The following is a 26406-nucleotide window of genomic DNA, read 5'->3' on the forward strand; positions in this document are numbered from 1 at the left end:
TATTTTTAGGGTATAATTAGACATATTACAAGAGAAAAACACTAATTCCAGCCGATACAAACACTATTTAGAAAATGAAACGATGATATAGAAAATAGGTGGAAAAATCGAAATCTCATTTATATATCCTTATCTCAGTCTGAGAATTAGAAGAGGATGGGAATGAAATGATGTTTTTCGGGTATAATTAGACACATTACGCGAGAAAAACACTAATTCCAGCCGATACAAACACTGTTTAGAAAATGAAACGATGATATAGAAAATAGGTGGAAAAATGGAAATCTCATTTATATATCCTTATCTCAGTCTGAGAATTAGAAGAGGATGGGAATGAAATGATGTTTTTCGGATATAATTAGACACATTACGCGAGAAAAACACTAATTCCAGCCGATACAAACACTATTTAGAAAATGAAACGATGATATAGAAAATAGGTGGAAAAATCGAAATCTCATTTATATATCCTTATCTCAGTCTGAGAATTAGAAGAAGATGGGAATGAAATGATGTTTTTAAGGTATAATTAGACATATTACGAGAGAAAAACACTAAATCCAGCCGATCCAAACACTATTTAGAAAATGAAACGATGATATAGAAAATAGGTGGAAAAATGGAAATCTCATTTATATATCCTTATCTCTTTCTGAGAATTAGAAGAGGATGGGAATGAAATGATGTTTTTCGGGTATAATTAGACACATTACGCGAGAAAAACACTAATTCCAGCCGATACAAACACTGTTTAGAAAATGAAACGATGATATAGAAAATAGGTGGAAAAATGGAAATCTCATTTATATATCCTTATCTCAGTCTGAGAATTAGAAGAGGATGGGAATGAAATGATGTTTTTCGGATATAATTAGACACATTACGCGAGAAAAACACTAATTCCAGCCGATACAAACACTATTTAGAAAATGAAACGATGATATAGAAAATAGGTGGAAAAATGGAAATCTCATTTATATATCCTTATCTCAGTCTGAGAATTAGAAGATGATGGGAATGAAATGATGTTTTTCGGGTATAATTAGACACATTACGCGAGAAAAACACTAATTCCAGCCGATACAAACACTATTTAGAAAATGAAACGATGATATAGAAAATAGGTGGAAAAATCGAAATCTCATTTATATATCCTTATCTCAGTCTGAGAATTAGAAGAGGATGGGAATGAAATGATGTTTTTCGGGTATAATTAGACACATTACGCGAGAAAAACACTAATTCCAGCCGATCCAAACACTATTTAGAAAATGAAACGATGATATAGAAAATAGGTGGAAAAATGGAAATCTCATTTATATATCCTTATCTCTTTCTGAGAATTAGAAGAAGATGGGAATGAAATGATGTTTTTAGGGTATAATTAGACACATTACGCGAGAAAAACACTAATTCCAGCCGATAGAAACACTACTTAGAAAATGAAACGATGATATAGAAAATAGGTGGAAAAATGGAAATCTCATTTATATATCCTTATCTCAGTCTGAGAATTAGAAGATGATGGGAATGAAATGATGTTTTTCGGGTATAATTAGACACATTACGCGAGAAAAACACTAATTCCAGCCGATACAAACACTGTTTAGAAAATGAAACGATGATATAGAAAATAGGTGGAAAAATGGAAATCTCATTTATATATCCTTATCTCAGTCTGAGAGTTAGAAGAGGATGGGAATGAAATGATGTTTTTCGGATATAATTAGACACATTACGCGAGAAAAACACTAATTCCAGACGATAGAAACACTACTTAGAAAATGAAACGATGATATAGAAAATAGGTGGAAAAATGGAAATCTCATTTATATATCCTTATCTCAGTCTGAGAATTAGAAGAGGATGGGAATGAAATGATGTTTTTCGGATATAATTAGACACATTACGCGAGAAAAACACTAATTCCAGCCGATACAAACACTATTTAGAAAATGAAACGATGATATAGAAAATAGGTGGAAAAATCGAAATCTCATTTATATATCCTTATCTCAGTCTGAGAATTAGAAGAGGATGGGAATGAAATGATGTTTTTCGGGTATAATTAGACACATTACGCGAGAAAAACACTAATTCCAGCCGATACAAACACTATTTAGAAAATGAAACGATGATATAGAAAATAGGTGGAAAAATGGAAATCTCATTTATATATCCTTATCTCAGTCTGAGAATTAGAAGATGATGGGAATGAAATGATGTTTTTCGGGTATAATTAGACACATTACGCGAGAAAAACACTAATTCCAGCCGATACAAACACTATTTAGAAAATGAAACGATGATATAGAAAATAGGTGGAAAAATCGAAATCTCATTTATATATCCTTATCTCAGTCTGAGAATTAGAAGAGGATGGGAATGAAATGATGTTTTTCGGGTATAATTAGACACATTACGCGAGAAAAACACTAATTCCAGCCGATCCAAACACTATTTAGAAAATGAAACGATGATATAGAAAATAGGTGGAAAAATGGAAATCTCATTTATATATCCTTATCTCTTTCTGAGAATTAGAAGAAGATGGGAATGAAATGATGTTTTTAGGGTATAATTAGACACATTACGCGAGAAAAACACTAATTCCAGCCGATAGAAACACTACTTAGAAAATGAAACGATGATATAGAAAATAGGTGGAAAAATGGAAATCTCATTTATATATCCTTATCTCAGTCTGAGAATTAGAAGATGATGGGAATGAAATGATGTTTTTCGGGTATAATTAGACACATTACGCGAGAAAAACACTAATTCCAGCCGATACAAACACTGTTTAGAAAATGAAACGATGATATAGAAAATAGGTGGAAAAATGGAAATCTCATTTATATATCCTTATCTCAGTCTGAGAGTTAGAAGAGGATGGGAATGAAATGATGTTTTTCGGATATAATTAGACACATTACGCGAGAAAAACACTAATTCCAGACGATAGAAACACTACTTAGAAAATGAAACGATGATATAGAAAATAGGTGGAAAAATGGAAATCTCATTTATATATCCTTATCTCAGTCTGAGAATTAGAAGAGGATGGGAATGAAATGATGTTTTTCGGATATAATTAGACACATTACGCGAGAAAAACACTAATTCCAGCCGATACAAACACTATTTAGAAAATGAAACGATGATATAGAAAATAGGTGGAAAAATCGAAATCTCATTTATATATCCTTATCTCAGTCTGAGAATTAGAAGAGGATGGGAATGAAATGATGTTTTTCGGGTATAATTAGACACATTACGCGAGAAAAACACTAATTCCAGACGATAGAAACACTACTTAGAAAATGAAACGATGATATAGAAAATAGGTGGAAAAATGGAAATCTCATTTATATATCCTTATCTCTTTCTGAGAATTAGAAGAAGATGGGAATGAAATGATGTTTTTAGGGTATAATTAGACACATTACGCGAGAAAAACACTAATTCCAGCCGATAGAAACACTACTTAGAAAATGAAACGATGATATAGAAAATAGGTGGAAAAATGGAAATCTCATTTATATATCCTTATCTCAGTCTGAGAATTAGAAGATGATGGGAATGAAATGATGTTTTTCGGGTATAATTAGACACATTACGCGAGAAAAACACTAATTCCAGCCGATACAAACACTGTTTAGAAAATGAAACGATGATATAGAAAATAGGTGGAAAAATGGAAATCTCATTTATATATCCTTATCTCAGTCTGAGAGTTAGAAGAGGATGGGAATGAAATGATGTTTTTCGGATATAATTAGACACATTACGCGAGAAAAACACTAATTCCAGACGATAGAAACACTACTTAGAAAATGAAACGATGATATAGAAAATAGGTGGAAAAATGGAAATCTCATTTATATATCCTTATCTCAGTCTGAGAATTAGAAGAGGATGGGAATGAAATGATGTTTTTCGGATATAATTAGACACATTACGCGAGAAAAACACTAATTCCAGACGATAGAAACACTACTTAGAAAATGAAACGATGATATAGAAAATAGGTGGAAAAATGGAAATCTCATTTATATATTCTTATCTCAGTCTGAGAATTAGAAGAGGATGGGAATGAAATGATGTTTTTCGGATATAATTAGACACATTACGCGAGAAAAACACTAATTCCAGACGATAGAAACACTACTTAGAAAATGAAACGATGATATAGAAAATAGGTGGAAAAATGGAAATCTCATTTATATATCCTTATCTCAGTCTGAGAATTAGAAGAGGATGGGAATGAAATGATGTTTTTCGGGTATAATTAGACACATTACGCGAGAAAAACACTAATTCCAGCCGATCCAAACACTATTTAGAAAATGAAACGATGATATAGAAAATAGGTGGAAAAATGGAAATCTCATTTATATATCCTTATCTCAGTCTGAGAATTAGAAGAAGATGGGGATGAAATGATGTTTTTAGGGTATAATTAGACATATTACGAGAGAAAAACACTAAATCCAGCCGATACAAACACTATTTAGAAAATGAAACGATGATATAGAAAATAGGTGGAAAAATCGAAATCTCATTTATATATCCTTATCTCAGTCTGAGAATTAGAAGAGGATGGGAATGAAATGATGTTTTTCGGGTATAATTAGACACATTACGCGAGAAAAACACTAATTCCAGCTGATACAAACACTATTTAGAAAATGAAACGATGATATAGAAAATAGGTGGAAAAATCGAAATCTCATTTATATATCCTTATCTCAGTCTGAGAATTAGAAGAGGATGGGAATGAAATGATGTTTTTCGGGTATAATTAGACACATTACGCGAGAAAAACACTAATTCCAGCCGATCCAAACACTATTTAGAAAATGAAACAATGATATAGAAAATAGGTGGAAAAATCGAAATCTCATTTATATATCCTTATCTCAGTCTGAGAATTAGAAGAAGATGGGAATGAAATGATATTTTTAGGGTATAATTAGACATATTACAAGAGAAAAACACTAATTCCAGCCGATACAAACACTATTTAGAAAATGAAACGATGATATAGAAATTAGATGGAAAAATCGAAATCTCATTTATATATCCTTATCTCTTTCTGAGAATTAGAAGAAGATGGGAATGAAATGATGTTTTTAGGGTATAACTAGACACATTACGCGAGAAAAACACTAATTCCAGCCGATCCAAACACTATTTAGAAAATGAAACGATGATATAGAAAATAGGTGGAAAAATGGAAATCTCATTTATATATCCTTATCTCTTTCTGAGAATTAGAAGAAGATGGGAATGAAATGATGTTTTTAGGGTATAATTAGACACATTACGCGAGAAAAACACTAATTCCAGCCGATCCAAACACTATTTAGAAAATGAAACGATGATATAGAAAATAGGTGGAAAAATGGAAATCTCATTTATATATCCTTATCTCTTTCTGAGAATTAGAAGAAGATGGGAATGAAATGATGTTTTTAGGGTATAATTAGACACATTACGCGAGAAAAACACTAATTCCAGCCGATCCAAACACTATTTAGAAAATGAAACGATGATATAGAAAATAGGTGGAAAAATGGAAATCTCATTTATATATCCTTATCTCTTTCTGAGAATTAGAAGAAGATGGGAATGAAATGATGTTTTTAGGGTATAATTAGACACATTACGCGAGAAAAACACTAATTCCAGCCGATCCAAACACTATTTAGAAAATGAAACGATGATATAGAAAATAGGTGGAAAAATCGAAATCTCATTTATATATCCTTATCTCAGTCTGAGAATTAGAAGATGATGGGAATGAAATGATGTTTTTCGGGTATAATTAGACACATTACGCGAGAAAAACACTAATTCCAGCCGATACAAACACTGTTTAGAAAATGAAACGATGATATAGAAAATAGGTGGAAAAATGGAAATCTCATTTATATATCCTTATCTCACTCTGAGAATTAGAAGAGGATGGGAATGAAATGATGTTTTTCGGGTATAATTAGACACATTACGCGAGAAAAACACTAATTCCAGCCGATACAAACACTATTTAGAAAATGAAACGATGATATAGAAAATAGGTGGAAAAATGGAAATCTCATTTATATATCCTTATCTCTTTCTGAGAATTAGAAGAAGATGGGAATGAAATGATGTTTTTAGGGTATAATTAGACACATTACGCGAGAAAAACACTAATTCCAGCCGATAGAAACACTACTTAGAAAATGAAACGATGATATAGAAAATAGGTGGAAAAATCGAAATCTCATTTATATATCCTTATCTCAGTCTGAGAATTAGAAGATGATGGGAATGAAATGATGTTTTTCGGGTATAATTAGACACATTACGCGAGAAAAACACTAATTCCAGCCGATACAAACACTGTTTAGAAAATGAAACGATGATATAGAAAATAGGTGGAAAAATGGAAATCTCATTTATATATCCTTATCTCAGTCTGAGAATTAGAAGAAGATGGGGATGAAATGATGTTTTTAGGGTATAATTAGACATATTACGAGAGAAAAACACTAAATCCAGCCGATACAAACACTATTTAGAAAATGAAACGATGATATAGAAAATAGGTGAAAAAATGGAAATCTCATTTATATATCCTTATCTCAGTCTGAGAATTAGAAGAGGATGGGAATGAAATGATGTTTTTCGGATATAATTAGACACATTACGCGAGAAAAACACTAATTCCAGACGATAGAAACACTACTTAGAAAATGAAACGATGATATAGAAAATAGGTGGAAAAATGGAAATCTCATTTATATATTCTTATCTCAGTCTGAGAATTAGAAGAGGATGGGAATGAAATGATGTTTTTCGGATATAATTAGACACATTACGCGAGAAAAACACTAATTCCAGACGATAGAAACACTACTTAGAAAATGAAACGATGATATAGAAAATAGGTGGAAAAATGGAAATCTCATTTATATATCCTTATCTCAGTCTGAGAATTAGAAGAAGATGGGGATGAAATGATGTTTTTAGGGTATAATTAGACATATTACGAGAGAAAAACACTAAATCCAGCCGATACAAACACTATTTAGAAAATGAAACGATGATATAGAAAATAGGTGGAAAAATCGAAATCTCATTTATATATCCTTATCTCAGTCTGAGAATTAGAAGAGGATGGGAATGAAATGATGTTTTTCGGATATAATTAGACACATTACGCGAGAAAAACACTAATTCCAGACGATAGAAACACTACTTAGAAAATGAAACGATGATATAGAAAATAGGTGGAAAAATGGAAATCTCATTTATATATCCTTATCTCAGTCTGAGAATTAGAAGAAGATGGGGATGAAATGATGTTTTTAGGGTATAATTAGACATATTACGAGAGAAAAACACTAAATCCAGCCGATACAAACACTATTTAGAAAATGAAACGATGATATAGAAAATAGGTGGAAAAATCGAAATCTCATTTATATATCCTTATCTCAGTCTGAGAATTAGAAGAAGATGGGAATGAAATGATGTTTTTAAGGTATAATTAGACATATTACGAGAGAAAAACACTAAATCCAGCCGATACAAACACTATTTAGAAAATGAAACGATGATATAGAAAATAGGTGGAAAAATCGAAATCTCATTTATATATCCTTATCTCAGTCTGAGAATTAGAAGAGGATGGGAATGAAATGATGTTTTTCGGGTATAATTAGACACATTACGCGAGAAAAACACTAATTCCAGCCGATCCAAACACTATTTAGAAAATGAAACAATGATATAGAAAATAGGTGGAAAAATCGAAATCTCATTTATATATCCTTATCTCAGTCTGAGAATTAGAAGAAGATGGGAATGAAATGATATTTTTAGGGTATAATTAGACATATTACAAGAGAAAAACACTAATTCCAGCCGATACAAACACTATTTAGAAAATGAAACGATGATCTAGAAATTAGATGGAAAAATCGAAATCTCATTTATATATCCTTATCTCTTTCTGAGAATTAGAAGAAGATGGGAATGAAATGATGTTTTTAGGGTATAACTAGACACATTACGCGAGAAAAACACTAATTCCAGCCGATCCAAACACTATTTAGAAAATGAAACGATGATATAGAAAATAGGTGGAAAAATCGAAATCTCATTTATATATCCTTATCTCAGTCTGAGAGTTAGAAGAGGATGGGAATGAAATGATGTTTTTAGGGTATAACTAGACACATTACGCGAGAAAAACACTAATTCCAGCCGATCCAAACACTATTTAGAAAATGAAACGATGATATAGAAAATAGGTGGAAAAATCGAAATCTCATTTATATATCCTTATCTCAGTCTGAGAATTAGAAGAGGATGGGAATGAAATGATGTTTTTCGGGTATAATTAGACATATTACAAGAGAAAAACACTAATTCCAGCCGATACAAACACTATTTAGAAAATGAAACGATGATCTAGAAATTAGATGGAAAAATCGAAATCTCATTTATATATCCTTATCTCTTTCTGAGAATTAGAAGAAGATGGGAATGAAATGATGTTTTTAGGGTATAACTAGACACATTACGCGAGAAAAACACTAATTCCAGCCGATCCAAACACTATTTAGAAAATGAAACGATGATATAGAAAATAGGTGGAAAAATCGAAATCTCATTTATATATCCTTATCTCAGTCTGAGAGTTAGAAGAGGATGGGAATGAAATGATGTTTTTCGGATATAATTAGACACATTACGCGAGAAAAACACTAATTCCAGACGATAGAAACACTACTTAGAAAATGAAACGATGATATAGAAAATAGGTGGAAAAATGGAAATCTCATTTATATATCCTTATCTCAGTCTGAGAATTAGAAGAGGATGGGAATGAAATGATGTTTTTCGGATATAATTAGACACATTACGCGAGAAAAACACTAATTCCAGACGATAGAAACACTACTTAGAAAATGAAACGATGATATAGAAAATAGGTGGAAAAATGGAAATCTCATTTATATATTCTTATCTCAGTCTGAGAATTAGAAGAGGATGGGAATGAAATGATGTTTTTCGGATATAATTAGACACATTACGCGAGAAAAACACTAATTCCAGACGATAGAAACACTACTTAGAAAATGAAACGATGATATAGAAAATAGGTGGAAAAATGGAAATCTCATTTATATATCCTTATCTCAGTCTGAGAATTAGAAGAGGATGGGAATGAAATGATGTTTTTCGGATATAATTAGACACATTACGCGAGAAAAACACTAATTCCAGACGATAGAAACACTACTTAGAAAATGAAACGATGATATAGAAAATAGGTGGAAAAATGGAAATCTCATTTATATATCCTTATCTCAGTCTGAGAATTAGAAGAAGATGGGGATGAAATGATGTTTTTAGGGTATAATTAGACATATTACGAGAGAAAAACACTAAATCCAGCCGATACAAACACTATTTAGAAAATGAAACGATGATATAGAAAATAGGTGGAAAAATCGAAATCTCATTTATATATCCTTATCTCAGTCTGAGAATTAGAAGAAGATGGGAATGAAATGATGTTTTTAAGGTATAATTAGACATATTACGAGAGAAAAACACTAAATCCAGCCGATACAAACACTATTTAGAAAATGAAACGATGATATAGAAAATAGGTGGAAAAATCGAAATCTCATTTATATATCCTTATCTCAGTCTGAGAATTAGAAGAGGATGGGAATGAAATGATGTTTTTCGGGTATAATTAGACACATTACGCGAGAAAAACACTAATTCCAGCCGATCCAAACACTATTTAGAAAATGAAACAATGATATAGAAAATAGGTGGAAAAATCGAAATCTCATTTATATATCCTTATCTCAGTCTGAGAATTAGAAGAAGATGGGAATGAAATGATATTTTTAGGGTATAATTAGACATATTACAAGAGAAAAACACTAATTCCAGCCGATACAAACACTATTTAGAAAATGAAACGATGATCTAGAAATTAGATGGAAAAATCGAAATCTCATTTATATATCCTTATCTCTTTCTGAGAATTAGAAGAAGATGGGAATGAAATGATGTTTTTAGGGTATAACTAGACACATTACGCGAGAAAAACACTAATTCCAGCCGATCCAAACACTATTTAGAAAATGAAACGATGATATAGAAAATAGGTGGAAAAATCGAAATCTCATTTATATATCCTTATCTCAGTCTGAGAATTAGAAGAGGATGGGAATGAAATGATGTTTTTCGGGTATAATTAGACACATTACGCGAGAAAAACACTAATTCCAGCCGATCCAAACACTATTTAGAAAATGAAACGATGATATAGAAAATAGGTGGAAAAATGGAAATCTCATTTATATATCCTTATCTCTTTCTGAGAATTAGAAGAAGATGGGAATGAAATGATGTTTTTAGGGTATAATTAGACACATTACGCGAGAAAAACACTAATTCCAGCCGATCCAAACACTATTTAGAAAATGAAACGATGATATAGAAAATAGGTGGAAAAATGGAAATCTCATTTATATATCCTTATCTCTTTCTGAGAATTAGAAGAAGATGAGAATGAAATGATGTTTTTAGGGTATAATTAGACACATTACGCGAGAAAAACACTAATTCCAGCCGATCCAAACACTATTTAGAAAATGAAACGATGATATAGAAAATAGGTGGAAAAATGGAAATCTCATTTATATATCCTTATCTCAGTCTGAGAATTAGAAGAAGATGGGAATGAAATGATGTTTTTAGGGTATAATTAGACACATTACGCGAGAAAAACACTAATTCCAGCCGATCCAAACACTATTTAGAAAATGAAACGATGATATAGAAAATAGGTGGAAAAATGGAAATCTCACTTATATATCCTTATCTCAGTCTGAGAATTAGAAGAAGATGGGAATGAAATGATGTTTTTAGGGTATAATTAGACACATTACTCGAGAAAAACACTAATTCCAGCCGATCCAAACACTATTTAGAAAATGAAACGATGATATAGAAAATAGGTGGAAAAATGGAAATCTCATTTATATATCCTTATCTCTTTCTGAGAATTAGAAGAAGATGGGAATGAAATGATGTTTTTAGGGTATAATTAGACACATTACGCGAGAAAAACACTAATTCCAGCCGATCCAAACACTATTTAGAAAATGAAACGATGATATAGAAAATAGGTGGAAAAATGGAAATCTCATTTATATATCCTTATCTCTTTCTGAGAATTAGAAGAAGATGGGAATGAAATGATGTTTTTAGGGTATAATTAGACACATTACGCGAGAAAAACACTAATTCCAGCCGATCCAAACACTATTTAGAAAATGAAACGATGATATAGAAAATAGGTGGAAAAATGGAAATCTCATTTATATATCCTTATCTCTTTCTGAGAATTAGAAGAAGATGAGAATGAAATGATGTTTTTAGGGTATAATTAGACACATTACGCGAGAAAAACACTAATTCCAGCCGATCCAAACACTATTTAGAAAATGAAACGATGATATAGAAAATAGGTGGAAAAATGGAAATCTCACTTATATATCCTTATCTCAGTCTGAGAATTAGAAGAAGATGGGAATGAAATGATGTTTTTAGGGTATAATTAGACACATTACTCGAGAAAAACACTAATTCCAGCCGATCCAAACACTATTTAGAAAATGAAACGATGATATAGAAAATAGGTGGAAAAATCGAAATCTCATTTATATATCCTTATCTCAGTCTGAGAATTAGAAGATGATGGGAATGAAATGATGTTTTTCGGGTATAATTAGACACATTACGCGAGAAAAACACTAATTCCAGCCGATACAAACACTGTTTAGAAAATGAAACGATGATATAGAAAATAGGTGGAAAAATGGAAATCTCATTTATATATCCTTATCTCAGTCTGAGAATTAGAAGAGGATGGGAATGAAATGATGTTTTTCGGGTATAATTAGACACATTACGCGAGAAAAACACTAATTCCAGCCGATACAAACACTGTTTAGAAAATGAAACGATGATATAGAAAATAGGTGGAAAAATGGAAATCTCATTTATATATCCTTATCTCAGTCTGAGAATTAGAAGAGGATGGGAATGAAATGATGTTTTTCGGATATAATTAGACACATTACGCGAGAAAAACACTAATTCCAGACGATAGAAACACTACTTAGAAAATGAAACGATGATATAGAAAATAGGTGGAAAAATGGAAATCTCATTTATATATCCTTATCTCAGTCTGAGAATTAGAAGAGGATGGGAATGAAATGATGTTTTTCGGATATAATTAGACACATTACGCGAGAAAAACACTAATTCCAGACGATAGAAACACTACTTAGAAAATGAAACGATGATATAGAAAATAGGTAGAAAAATGGAAATCTCATTTATATATCCTTATCTCAGTCTGAGAATTAGAAGAGGATGGGAATGAAATGATGTTTTTCGGGTATAATTAGACACATTACGCGAGAAAAACACTAATTCCAGACGATAGAAACACTACTTAGAAAATGAAACGATGATATAGAAAATAGGTGGAAAAATGGAAATCTCATTTATATATCCTTATCTCAGTTTGAAAATTAGAAGAAGATGGGAATGAAATGATGTTTTTCGGATATAATTAGACACATTACGCGAGAAAAACACTAATTCCAGCCGATACAAACACTATTTAGAAAATGAAACGATGATATAGAAAATAGGTGGAAAAATCGAAATCTCATTTATATATCCTTATCTCAGTTTGAAAATTAGAAGAAGATGGGAATGAAATGATGTTTTTCGGGTATAATTAGATACATTACGCGAGAAAAACACTAAATCCAGCCGATAGAAACACTACTTAGAAAATGAAACGATGATATAGAAAATAGGTGGAAAAATCGAAATCTCATTTATATATCCTTATCTCAGTCTGAGAATTAGAAGAGGATGGGAATGAAATGATGTTTTTCGAGTATAATTAGACACATTACGCGAGAAAAACACTAATTCCAGCCGATAGAAACACTACTTAGAAAATGAAACGATGATATAGAAAATAGGTGGAAAAATCGAAATCTCATTTATATATCCTTATCTCAGTCTGAGAATTAGAAGAGGATGGGAATGAAATGATGTTTTTCGTGTATAATTAGACACATTACGCGAGAAAAACACTAATTCCAGCCGATAGAAACACTATTTAGAAAATGAAACGATGATATAGAAAATAGGTGGAAAAATCGAAATCTCATTTATATATCCTTATCTCAGTCTGAGAATTAGAAGAGGATGGGAATGAAATGATGTTTTTCGGGTATAATTAGACACATTACGCGAGAAAAACACTAATTCCAGCCGATAGAAACACTACTTAGAAAATGAAACGATGATATAGAAAATAGGTGGAAAAATCGAAATCTCATTTATAAATCCTTATCTCAGTCTGAGAATTAGAAGAGGATGGGAATGAAATGATGTTTTTCGGGTATAATTAAACACATTACGCGAGAAAAACACTAATTCCAGCCGATACAAACACTATTTAGAAAATGAAACGATGATATAGAAAATAGGTGGAAAAATCGAACTCTCATTTATATATCCTTATCTCAGTCTGAGAATTAGAAGAGGATGGGAATGAAATGATGTTTTTCGGGTATAATTAGACACATTACGCGAGAAAAACACTAATTCCAGCCGATACAAACACTATTTAGAAAATGAAACGATGATATAGAAAATAGGTGGAAAAATCGAAATCTCATTTATATATCCTTATCTCAGTCTGAGAATTAGAAGAGGATGGGAATGAAATGATGTTTTTCGAGTATAATTAGACACATTACGCGAGAAAAACACTAATTCCAGCCGATAGAAACACTACTTAGAAAATGAAACGATGATATAGAAAATAGGTGGAAAAATCGAAATCTCATTTATATATCCTTATCTCAGTCTGAGAATTAGAAGAGGATGGGAATGAAATGATGTTTTTCGGGTATAATTAGACACATTACGCGAGAAAAACACTAATTCCAGCCGATACAAACACTATTTAGAAAATGAAACGATGATATAGAAAATAGGTGGAAAAATCGAAATCTCATTTATATATCCTTATCTCAGTCTGAGAATTAGAAGAGGATGGGAATGAAATGATGTTTTTCGAGTATAATTAGACACATTACGCGAGAAAAACACTAATTCCAGCCGATAGAAACACTACTTAGAAAATGAAACGATGATATAGAAAATAGGTGGAAAAATCGAAATCTCATTTATATATCCTTATCTCAGTCTGAGAATTAGAAGAGGATGGGAATGAAATGATGTTTTTCGGGTATAATTAGACACATTACGCGAGAAAAACACTAATTCCAGCCGATACAAACACTATTTAGAAAATGAAACGATGATATAGAAAATAGGTGGAAAAATCGAAATCTCATTTATAAATCCTTATCTCAGTCTGAGAATTAGAAGAGGATGGGAATGAAATAATGTTTTTCGGGTATAATTAAACACATTACGCGAGAAAAACACTAATTCCAGCCGATAGAAACACTACTTAGAAAATGAAACGATGATATAGAAAATAGGTGGAAAAATCGAAATCTCATTTATAAATCCTTATCTCAGTCTGAGAATTAGAAGAGGATGGGAATGAAATGATGTTTTTCGGGTATAATTAAACACATTACGCGAGAAAAACACTAATTCCAGCCGATACAAACACTATTTAGAAAATGAAACGATGATATAGAAAATAGGTGGAAAAATCGAAATCTCATTTATAAATCTTTATCTCAGTCTGAGAATTAGAAGAGGATGGGAATGAAATGATGTTTTTCGGGTATAATTAGACACATTACGCGAGAAAAACACTAATTCCAGCCGATAGAAACACTATTTAGAAAATGAAACGATGATATAGAAAATAGGTGGAAAAATCGAAATCTCATTTATAAATCCTTATCTCAGTCTGAGAATTAGAAGAGGATGGGAATGAAATAATGTTTTTCGGGTATAATTAAACACATTACGCGAGAAAAACACTAATTCCAGCCGATAGAAACACTACTTAGAAAATGAAACGATGATATAGAAAATAGGTGGAAAAATCGAAATCTCATTTATAAATCCTTATCTCAGTCTGAGAATTAGAAGAGGATGGGAATGAAATGATGTTTTTCGGGTATAATTAAACACATTACGCGAGAAAAACACTAATTCCAGCCGATACAAACACTATTTAGAAAATGAAACGATGATATAGAAAATAGGTGGAAAAATCGAAATCTCATTTATAAATCCTTATCTCAGTCTGAGAATTAGAAGAGGATGGGAATGAAATGATGTTTTTCGGGTATAATTAGACACATTACGCGAGAAAAACACTAATTCCAGCCGATACAAACACTATTTAGAAAATGAAACGATGATATAGAAAATAGGTGGAAAAATCGAAATCTCATTTATAAATCCTTATCTCAGTCTGAGAATTAGAAGAGGATGGGAATGAAATAATGTTTTTCGGGTATAATTAAACACATTACGCGAGAAAAACACTAATTCCAGCCGATAGAAACACTACTTAGAAAATGAAACGATGATATAGAAAATAGGTGGAAAAATCGAAATCTCATTTATAAATCCTTATCTCAGTCTGAGAATTAGAAGAGGATGGGAATGAAATGATGTTTTTCGGGTATAATTAAACACATTACGCGAGAAAAACACTAATTCCAGCCGATACAAACACTATTTAGAAAATGAAACGATGATATAGAAAATAGGTGGAAAAATCGAAATCTCATTTATAAATCCTTATCTCAGTCTGAGAATTAGAAGAGGATGGGAATGAAATGATGTTTTTCGGGTATAATTAAACACATTACGCGAGAAAAACACTAATTCCAGCCGATAGAAACACTACTCAGAAAATGAAACGATGATATAGAAAATAGGTGGAAAAATCGAAATCTCATTTATATATCCTTATCTCAGTCTGAGAATTAGAAGAGGATGGGAATGAAATTATGTTTTTCGGGTATAATTAGACACATTACGAGAGAAAAACATTAATTCCAGCCTATCCAAACACTATTTAGAAAATGAAACGATGATATAGAAAATAGGTGGAAAAATCGAAATCTCATTTATATATCCTTATCTCAGTCTGAGAATTAGAAGAAGATGGGAATGAAATAATGTTTTTCGGGTATAATTAAACACATTACGCGAGAAAAACACTAATTCCAGCCGATAGAAACACTACTTAGAAAATGAAACGATGATATAGAAAATAGGTGGAAAAATCGAAATCTCATTTATAAATCCTTATCTCAGTATGAGAATTAGAAGAGGATGGGAATGAAATGATGTTTTTCGGGTATAATTAAACACATTACGCGAGAAAAACACTAATTCCAGCCGATACAAACACTATTTAGAAAATGAAACGATGATATAGAAAATAGGTGGAAAAATCGAAATCTCATTTATATATCCTTATCTCAGTCTGAGAATTAGAAGAGGATGGGAATGGAATGATGTTTTTCGGGTATAATTAGACACATTACGCGAGAAAAACACTAATTCCAGCCGATAGAAACACTACTTAGAAAATGAAACGATGATATAGAAAATAGGTGGAAAAATCGAAATCTCATTTATAAATCCTTATCTCAGTCTGAGAATTAGAAGAGGATGGGAATGAAATGATGTTTTTCGGGTATAATTAAACACATTACGCGAGAAAAACACTAATTCCAGCCGATCCAAACACTATTTAGAAAATGAAACGATGATATAGAAAATAGGTGGAAAAATCGAAATCTCATTTATATATCCTTATCTCAGTCTGAGAATTAGAAGAGGATGGGAATGAAATGATGTTTTTCGGGTATAACTAGACACATTACGCGAGAAAAACACTAATTCCAGCCGATACAAACACTATTTAGAAAATGAAACGATGATATAGAAAATAGGTGGAAAAATCGAAATCTCATTTATATATCCTTATCTCAGTCTGAGAATTAGAAGAGGATGGGAATGAAATGATGTTTTTCGGGTATAATTAGACACATTACGCGAGAAAAACACTAATTCCAGCCGATACAAACACTATTTAGAAAATGAAACGATGATATAGAAAATAGGTGGAAAAATCGAAATCTCATTTATATATCCTTATCTCAGTCTGAGAATTAGAAGAGGATGGGAATGAAATGATGTTTTTCGGGTATAACTAGACACATTACGCGAGAAAAACACTAATTCCAGCCGATACAAACACTATTTAGAAAATGAAACGATGATATAGAAAATAGGTGGAAAAATCGAAATCTCATTTATATATCCTTATCTCAGTCTGAGAATTAGAAGAGGATGGGAATGAAATGATGTTTTTCGGGTATAATTAGACACATTACGCGAGAAAAACACTAATTCCAGCCGATACAAACACTATTTAGAAAATGAAACGATGATATAGAAAATAGGTGGAAAAATCGAAATCTCATTTATATATCCTTATCTCAGTCTGAGAATTAGAAGAGGATGGGAATGAAATGATGTTTTTCGGGTATAACTAGACACATTACGCGAGAAAAACACTAATTCCAGCCGATACAAACACTATTTAGAAAATGAAACGATGATATAGAAAATAGGTGGAAAAATCGAAATCTCATTTATATATCCTTATCTCAGTCTGAGAATTAGAAGAGGATGGGAATGAAATTATGTTTTTCGGGTATAATTAGACACATTACGCGAGAAAAACACTAATTCCAGCCGATACAAACACTATTTAGAAAATGAAACGATGATATAGAAAATAGGTGGAAAAATCGAAATCTCATTTATATATCCTTATCTCAGTCTGAGAATTAGAAGAAGATGGGGATGAAATGATGTTTTTAGGGTATAATTAGACATATTACGAGAGAAAAAGACTAAATCCAGCCGATACAAACACTATTTAGAAAATGAAACGATGATATAGAAAATAGGTGGAAAAATCGAAATCTTATTTATATATCCTTATCTCAGTCTGAGAATTAGAAGAAGATGGGAATGAAATGATGTTTTTAGGGTATAATTAGACATATTACGAGAGAAAAACACTAAATCCAGCCGATACAAACACTATTTAGAAAATGAAACGATGATATAGAAAATAGGTGGAAAAATCGAAATCTCATTTATATATCCTTATCTCAGTCTGAGAATTAGAAGAGGATGGGAATGAAATGATGTTTTTCGGGTATAATTAGACACATTACGCGAGAAAAACACTAATTCCAGCCGATCCAAACACTATTTAGAAAATGAAACAATGATATAGAAAATAGGTGGAAAAATGGAAATCTCATTTATATATCCTTATCTCAGTCTGAGAATTAGAAGAAGATGGGAATGAAATGATGTTTTTAGGGTATAATTAGACACATTACGCGAGAAAAACACTAATTCCAGCCGATCCAAACAATATTTAGAAAATGAAACGATGATATAGAAAATAGGTGGAAAAATGGAAATCTCATTTATATATCCTTATCTCTTTCTGAGAATTAGAAGAAGATGGGAATGAAATGATGTTTTTAGGGTATAATTAGACACATTACGCGAGAAAAACACTAATTCCAGCCGATCCAAACACTATTTAGAAAATGAAACGATGATATAGAAAATAGGTGGAAAAATCGAAATCTCATTTATATATCCTTATCTCAGTCTGAGAATTAGAAGATGATGGGAATGAAATGATGTTTTTCGGGTATAATTAGACACATTACGCGAGAAAAACACTAATTCCAGCCGATAGAAACACTGTTTAGAAAATGAAACGATGATATAGAAAATAGGTGGAAAAATGGAAATCTCATTTATATATCCTTATCTCAGTCTGAGAATTAGAAGAGGATGGGAATGAAATGATGTTTTTCGGGTATAATTAGACACATTACGCGAGAAAAACACTAATTCCAGCCGATACAAACACTGTTTAGAAAATGAAACGATGATATAGAAAATAGGTGGAAAAATGGAAATCTCATTTATATATCCTTATCTCAGTCTGAGAATTAGAAGAGGATGGGAATGAAATGATGTTTTTCGGGTATAATTAGACACATTACGCGAGAAAAACACTAATTCCAGCCGATACAAACACTATTTAGAAAATGAAACGATGATATAGAAAATAGGTGGAAAAATCGAAATCTCATTTATATATCCTTATCTCAGTCTGAGAATTAGAAGAGGATGGGAATGAAATGATGTTTTTCGGGTATAATTAGACACATTACGCGAGAAAAACACTAATTCCAGCCGATACAAACACTATTTAGAAAATGAAACGATGATATAGAAAATAGGTGGAAAAATGGAAATCTCATTTATATATCCTTATCTCAGTCTGAGAATTAGAAGAAGATGGGAATGAAATGATGTTTTTAGGGTATAATTAGACACATTACGCGAGAAAAACACTAATTCCAGCCGATACAAACACTATTTAGAAAATGAAACGATGATATAGAAAATAGGTGGAAAAATCGAAATCTCATTTATATATCCTTATCTCAGTCTGAGAATTAGAAGAGGATGGGAATGAAATGATGTTTTTCGGGTATAATTAGACACATTACGCGAGAAAAACACTAATTCCAGACGATAGAAACACTACTTAGAAAATGAAACGATGATATAGAAAATAGGTGGAAAAATGGAAATCTCATTTATATATCCTTATCTCAGTCTGAGAATTAGAAGAGGATGGGAATGAAATGATGTTTTTCGGATATAATTAGACACATTACGCGAGAAAAACACTAATTCCAGACGATAGAAACACTACTTAGAAAATGAAACGATGATATAGAAAATAGGTGGAAAAATGGAAATCTCATTTATATATCCTTATCTCAGTCTGAGAATTAGAAGATGATGGGAATGAAATGATGTTTTTCGGGTATAATTAGACACATTACGCGAGAAAAACACTAATTCCAGCCGATAGAAACACTGTTTAGAAAATGAAACGATGATATAGAAAATAGGTGGAAAAATGGAAATCTCATTTATATATCCTTATCTCAGTCTGAGAATTAGAAAAGGATGGGAATGAAATGATGTTTTTCGGATATAATTAGACACATTACGCGAGAAAAACACTAATTCCAGACGATAGAAACACTACTTAGAAAATGAAACGATGATATAGAAAATAGGTGGAAAAATGGAAATCTCATTTATATATCCTTATCTCAGTCTGAGAATTAGAAGATGATGGGAATGAAATGATGTTTTTCGGGTATAATTAGAGACATTACGCGAGAAAAACACTAATTCCAGCCGATACAAACACTGTTTAGAAAATGAAACGATGATATAGAAAATAGGTGGAAAAATGGAAATCTCATTTATATATCCTTATCTCAGTCTGAGAATTAGAAGAGGATGGGAATGAAATGATGTTTTTCGGGTATAATTAGACACATTACGCGAGAAAAACACTAATTCCAGCCTATCCAAACACTATTTAGAAAATGAAACGATGATATAGAAAATAGGTGGAAAAATGGAAATCTCATTTATATATCCTTATCTCAGTCTGAGAATTAGAAGAAGATGGGGATGAAATGATGTTTTTAGGGTATAATTAGACATATTACGAGAGAAAAACACTAAATCCAGCCGATACAAACACTATTTAGAAAATGAAACGATGATATAGAAAATAGGTGGAAAAATCGAAATCTCATTTATATATCCTTATCTCAGTCTGAGAATTAGAAGAAGATGGGAATGAAATGATGTTTTTAGGGTATAATTAGACATATTACGAGAGAAAAACACTAAATCCAGCCGATACAAACACTATTTAGAAAATGAAACGATGATATAGAAAATAGGTGGAAAAATCGAAATCTCATTTATATATCCTTATCTCAGTCTGAGAATTAGAAGAGGATGGGAATGAAATGATGTTTTTCGGGTATAATTAGACACATTACGCGAGAAAAACACTAATTCCAGCCGATCCAAACACTATTTAGAAAATGAAACAATGATATAGAAAATAGGTGGAAAAATGGAAATCTCATTTATATATCCTTATCTCAGTCTGAGAATTAGAAGAAGATGGGAATGAAATGATGTTTTTAGGGTATAATTAGACACATTACGCGAGAAAAACACTAATTCCAGCCGATCCAAACACTATTTAGAAAATGAAACGATGATATAGAAAATAGGTGGAAAAATGGAAATCTCATTTATATATCCTTATCTCTTTCTGAGAATTAGAAGAAGATGGGAATGAAATGATGTTTTTCGGGTATAATTAGACACATTACGCGAGAAAAACACTAATTCCAGCCGATCCAAACACTATTTAGAAAATGAAACGATGATATAGAAAATAGGTGGAAAAATCGAAATCTCATTTATATATCCTTATCTCAGTCTGAGAATTAGAAGATGATGGGAATGAAATGATGTTTTTCGGGTATAATTAGACACATTACGCGAGAAAAACACTAATTCCAGACGATAGAAACACTACTTAGAAAATGAAACGATGATATATAAAATAGGTGGAAAAATGGAAATCTCATTTATAGATCCTTATCTCAGTCTGAGAATTAGAAGATGATGGGAATGAAATGATGTTTTTCGGGTATAATTAGACACATTACGGGAGAAAAACACTTATTCCAGCCTATCCAAACACTATTTAGAAAATGAAACGATGATATAGAAAATAGATGGAAAAATCGTAATCTCATTTATATATCCTTATCTGAGTCTGAGAATTAGAAGAGGATGGGAATGAAATGATGTTTTTCGGGTATAATTAGACACATTACGCGAGAAAAACACTAATTCCAGCCGATACAAACACTATTTAGAAAATGAAACGATGATATAGAAAATAGGTGGAAAAATCGAAATCTCATTTATATATCCTTATCTCAGTGTGAGAATTAGAAGAGGATGGGAATGAAATGATGTTTTTCGGGTATAATTAGACACATTACGGGAGAAAAACACTAATTCCAGCCGATACAAACACTATTTAGAAAATGAAACGATGATATAGAAAATAGGTGGAAAAATCGAAATCTCATTTATATATCCTTATCTCAGTCTCAGAATTAGAAGAGGATAGGAATGAAATGATGTTTTTCGGGTATAATTAGACACATTACGGGAGAAAAACACTAATTCCAGCCGATACAAACACTATTTAGAAAATGAAACGATGATATAGAAAATACATGGAAAAATCGTAATCTCATTTATATATCCTTATCTCAGTCTGAGAATTAGAAGAGGATGGGAATGAAATGATGTTTTTCGGGTATAATTAGACACATTACGCGAGAAAAACACTAATTCCAGCCGATACAAACACTATTTAGAAAATGAAACGATGATATAGAAATTAGGTGGAAAAATCGAAATCTCATTTATATATCCTTATCTCAGTCTGAGAATTAGAAGAGGATGGGAATGAAATGATGTTTTTCGGGTATAATTAGACACATTACGCAAGAAAAACACTAATTCCAGCCGATACAAACACTATTTAGAAAATGAAACGATGATATAGAAAATAGGTGGAAAAATCGAAATCTCATTTATATATCCTTATCTCAGTCTGAGAATTAGAAGATGATGGGAATGAAATGATGTTTTTCGGGTATAATTAGACACATTACGCGAGAAAAACACTAATTCCAGCCGATAGAAACACTACTTAGAAAATGAAACGATGATATATAAAATAGGTGGAAAAATGGAAATCTCATTTATAGATCCTTATCTCAGTCTGAGAATTAGAAGATGATGGGAATGAAATGATGTTTTTCGGGTATAATTAGACACATTACGGGAGAAAAACACTTATTCCAGCCTATCCAAACACTATTTAGAAAATGAAACGATGATATAGAAAATAGATGGAAAAATCGTAATCTCATTTATATATCCTTATCTGAGTCTGAGAATTAGAAGAGGATGGGAATGAAATGATGTTTTTCGGGTATAATTAGACACATTACGGGAGAAAAACACTAATTCCAGCCGATACAAACACTATTTAGAAAATGAAACGATGATATAGAAAATAGGTGGAAAAATCGAAATCTCATTTATATATCCTTATCTCAGTCTCAGAATTAGAAGAGGATAGGAATGAAATGATGTTTTTCGGGTATAATTAGACACATTACGGGAGAAAAACACTAATTCCAGCCGATACAAACACTATTTAGAAAATGAAACGATGATATAGAAAATACATGGAAAAATCGTAATCTCATTTATATATCCTTATCTCAGTCTGAGAATTAGAAGAGGATGGGAATGAAATGATGTTTTTCGGGTATAATTAGACACATTACGCGAGAAAAACACTAATTCCAGCCGATACAAACACTATTTAGAAAATGAAACGATGATATAGAAATTAGGTGGAAAAATCGAAATCTCATTTATATATCCTTATCTCAGTCTGAGAATTAGAAGAGGATGGGAATGAAATGATGTTTTTCGGGTATAATTAGACACATTACGCAAGAAAAACACTAATTCCAGCCGATACAAACACTATTTAGAAAATGAAACGATGATATAGAAAATAGGTGGAAAAATCGAAATCTCATTTATATATCCTTATCTCAGTCTGAGAATTAAAAAAAGATGGGAATGAAATGATATTTTTCGGGTATAATTAGACACATTACGGGAAAAAAACACTAATTCCAGCCGATACAAACACTATTTAGAAAATGAAACGATGATATAGAAAATAGGTGGAAAAATCGAAATCTCATTTATAAATCCTTATCTCAGTCTGAGAATTAGAAGAGGATGGGAATGAAATGATATTTTTCGGGTATAATTAGACACATTACGGGAGAAAAACACTAATTCCAGCCGATACAAACACTGTTTAGAAAATGAAACGATGATATAGAAAATAGGTGGAAAAATGGAAATCTCATTTATAGATCCTTATCTCAGTCTGAGAATTAGAAGATGATGGGAATGAAATGATGTTTTTCGGGTATAATTAGACACATTACGGGAGAAAAACACTTATTCCAGCCTATCCAAACACTATTTAGAAAATGAAACGATGATATAGAAAATAGATGGAAAAATCGTAATCTCATTTATATATCCTTATCTGAGTCTGAGAATTAGAAGAGGATGGGAATGAAATGATGTTTTTCGGGTATAATTAGACACATTACGCGAGAAAAACACTAATTCCAGCCGATACAAACACTATTTAGAAAATGAAACGATGATATAGAAAATAGGTGGAAAAATCGAAATCTCATTTATATATCCTTATCTCAGTCTCAGAATTAGAAGAGGATAGGAATGAAATGATGTTTTTCGGGTATAATTAGACACATTACGGGAGAAAAACACTAATTCCAGCCGATACAAACACTATTTAGAAAATGAAACGATGATATAGAAAATACATGGAAAAATCGTAATCTCATTTATATATCCTTATCTCAGTCTGAGAATTAGAAGATGATGGGAATGAAATGATGTTTTTCGGGTATAATTAGACACATTACGCGAGAAAAACACTAATTCCAGCCTATCCAAACACTATTTAGAAAATGAAACGATGATATAGAAAATAGGTGGAAAAATCGAAATCTCATTTATATATCCTTATCTCAGTCTGAGAATTAGAAGATGATGGGAATGAAATGATGTTTTTCGGGTATAATTAGACACATTACGCGAGAAAAACACTAATTCCAGCCGATAGAAACACTACTTAGAAAATGAAACGATGATATAGAAAATAGGTGGAAAAATCGAAATCTCATTTATATATCCTTATCTCAGTCTGAGAATTAGAAGAGGATGGGAATGAAATGATGTTTTTCGAGTATAATTAGACACATTACGCGAGAAAAACACTAATTCCAGCCGATAGAAACACTACTTAGAAAATGAAACGATGATATAGAAAATAGGTGGAAAAATCGAAATCTCATTTATATATCCTTATCTCAGTCTGAGAATTAGAAGAGGATGGGAATGAAATGATGTTTTTCGGGTATAATTAGACACATTACGAGAGAAAAACATTAATTCCAGCTTATCCAAACACTATTTAGAAAATGAAACGATGATATAGAAAATAGGTGGAAAAATCGTAATCTCATTTATATATCCTTATCTCAGTCTGAGAATTAGAAGAGGATGGGAATGAAATGATGTTTTTCGGGTATAATTAGACACATTACGCGAGAAAAACACTAATTCCAGCCGATACAAACACTATTTAGAAAATGAAACGATGATATAGAAAATAGATGGAAAAATCGTAATCTCATTTATATATCCTTATCTCAGTCTGAGAATTAGAAGAGGATGGGAATGAAATGATGTTTTTCGGGTATAATTAGACACATTACGCGAGAAAAACACTAATTCCAGCCAATACAAACACTATTTAGAAAATGAAACGATGATATAGAAAATAGGTGGAAAAATGGAAATCTCATTTATATATCCTTATCTCAGTCTGAGAATTAGAAGATGATGGGAATGAAATGATGTTTTTCGGGTATAATTAGACACATTACGGGAGAAAAACACTTATTCCAGCCTATCCAAACACTATTTAGAAAATGAAACGATGATATAGAAAATAGATGGAAAAATCGTAATCTCATTTATATATCCTTATCTGAGTCTGAGAATTAGAAGAGGATGGGAATGAAATGATGTTTTTCGGGTATAATTAGACACATTACGCGAGAAAAACACTAATTCCAGCCGATACAAACACTATTTAGAAAATGAAACGATGATATAGAAAATAGGTGGAAAAATCGTAATCTCATTTATATATCCTTATCTCAGTGTGAGAATTAGAAGAGGATGGGAATGAAATGATGTTTTTCGGGTATAATTAGACACATTACGGGAGAAAAACACTAATTCCAGCCGATACAAACACTATTTAGAAAATGAAACGATGATATAGAAAATACATGGAAAAATCGTAATCTCATTTATATATCCTTATCTCAGTCTGAGAATTAGAAGAGGATGGGAATGAAATGATGTTTTTCGGGTATAATTAGACACATTACGCGAGAAAAACACTAATTCCAGCCGATACAAACACTATTTAGAAAATGAAACGATGATATAGAAAATAGGTGGAAAAATCGTAATCTCATTTATATATCCTTATCTGAGTCTGAGAATTAGAAGAGGATGGGAATGAAATGATGTTTTTCGGGTATAATTAGACACATTACGCGAGAAAAACACTAATTCCAGCCGATACAAACACTATTTAGA

At 31.5% G+C, this 26406-nt stretch overlaps 1 long non-coding RNA gene across 15 annotated transcripts in view; it reads left to right on the forward strand.

Annotated features, from left to right (window-relative positions):
• The window catches only part of LOC126734600 (uncharacterized), a 52831-nt gene that overhangs the window by 13224 nt on the left and 13201 nt on the right, over positions 1-26406 (forward strand). For 13 of the 15 annotated variants that reach the window (XR_007660097.1, XR_007660101.1, XR_007660103.1 and 10 more), the window contains 3 exons: positions 12924-13436; positions 13779-14291; positions 24894-25064. This is a non-coding gene — a long non-coding RNA (uncharacterized LOC126734600). Of the gene's footprint in view, positions 1-4202; positions 5742-6083; positions 6255-12923; positions 13437-13778; positions 14292-24893; positions 25065-26406 lie in introns of all 15 variants that reach the window. The other 2 variants (XR_007660104.1, XR_007660098.1) reach the window with 2 other exon arrangements.

This window comes from Anthonomus grandis, chromosome 3 (assembly GCF_022605725.1).
Source record: "Anthonomus grandis grandis chromosome 3, icAntGran1.3, whole genome shotgun sequence".
NCBI classification, from domain to species: domain Eukaryota; kingdom Metazoa; phylum Arthropoda; class Insecta; order Coleoptera; family Curculionidae; genus Anthonomus; species Anthonomus grandis.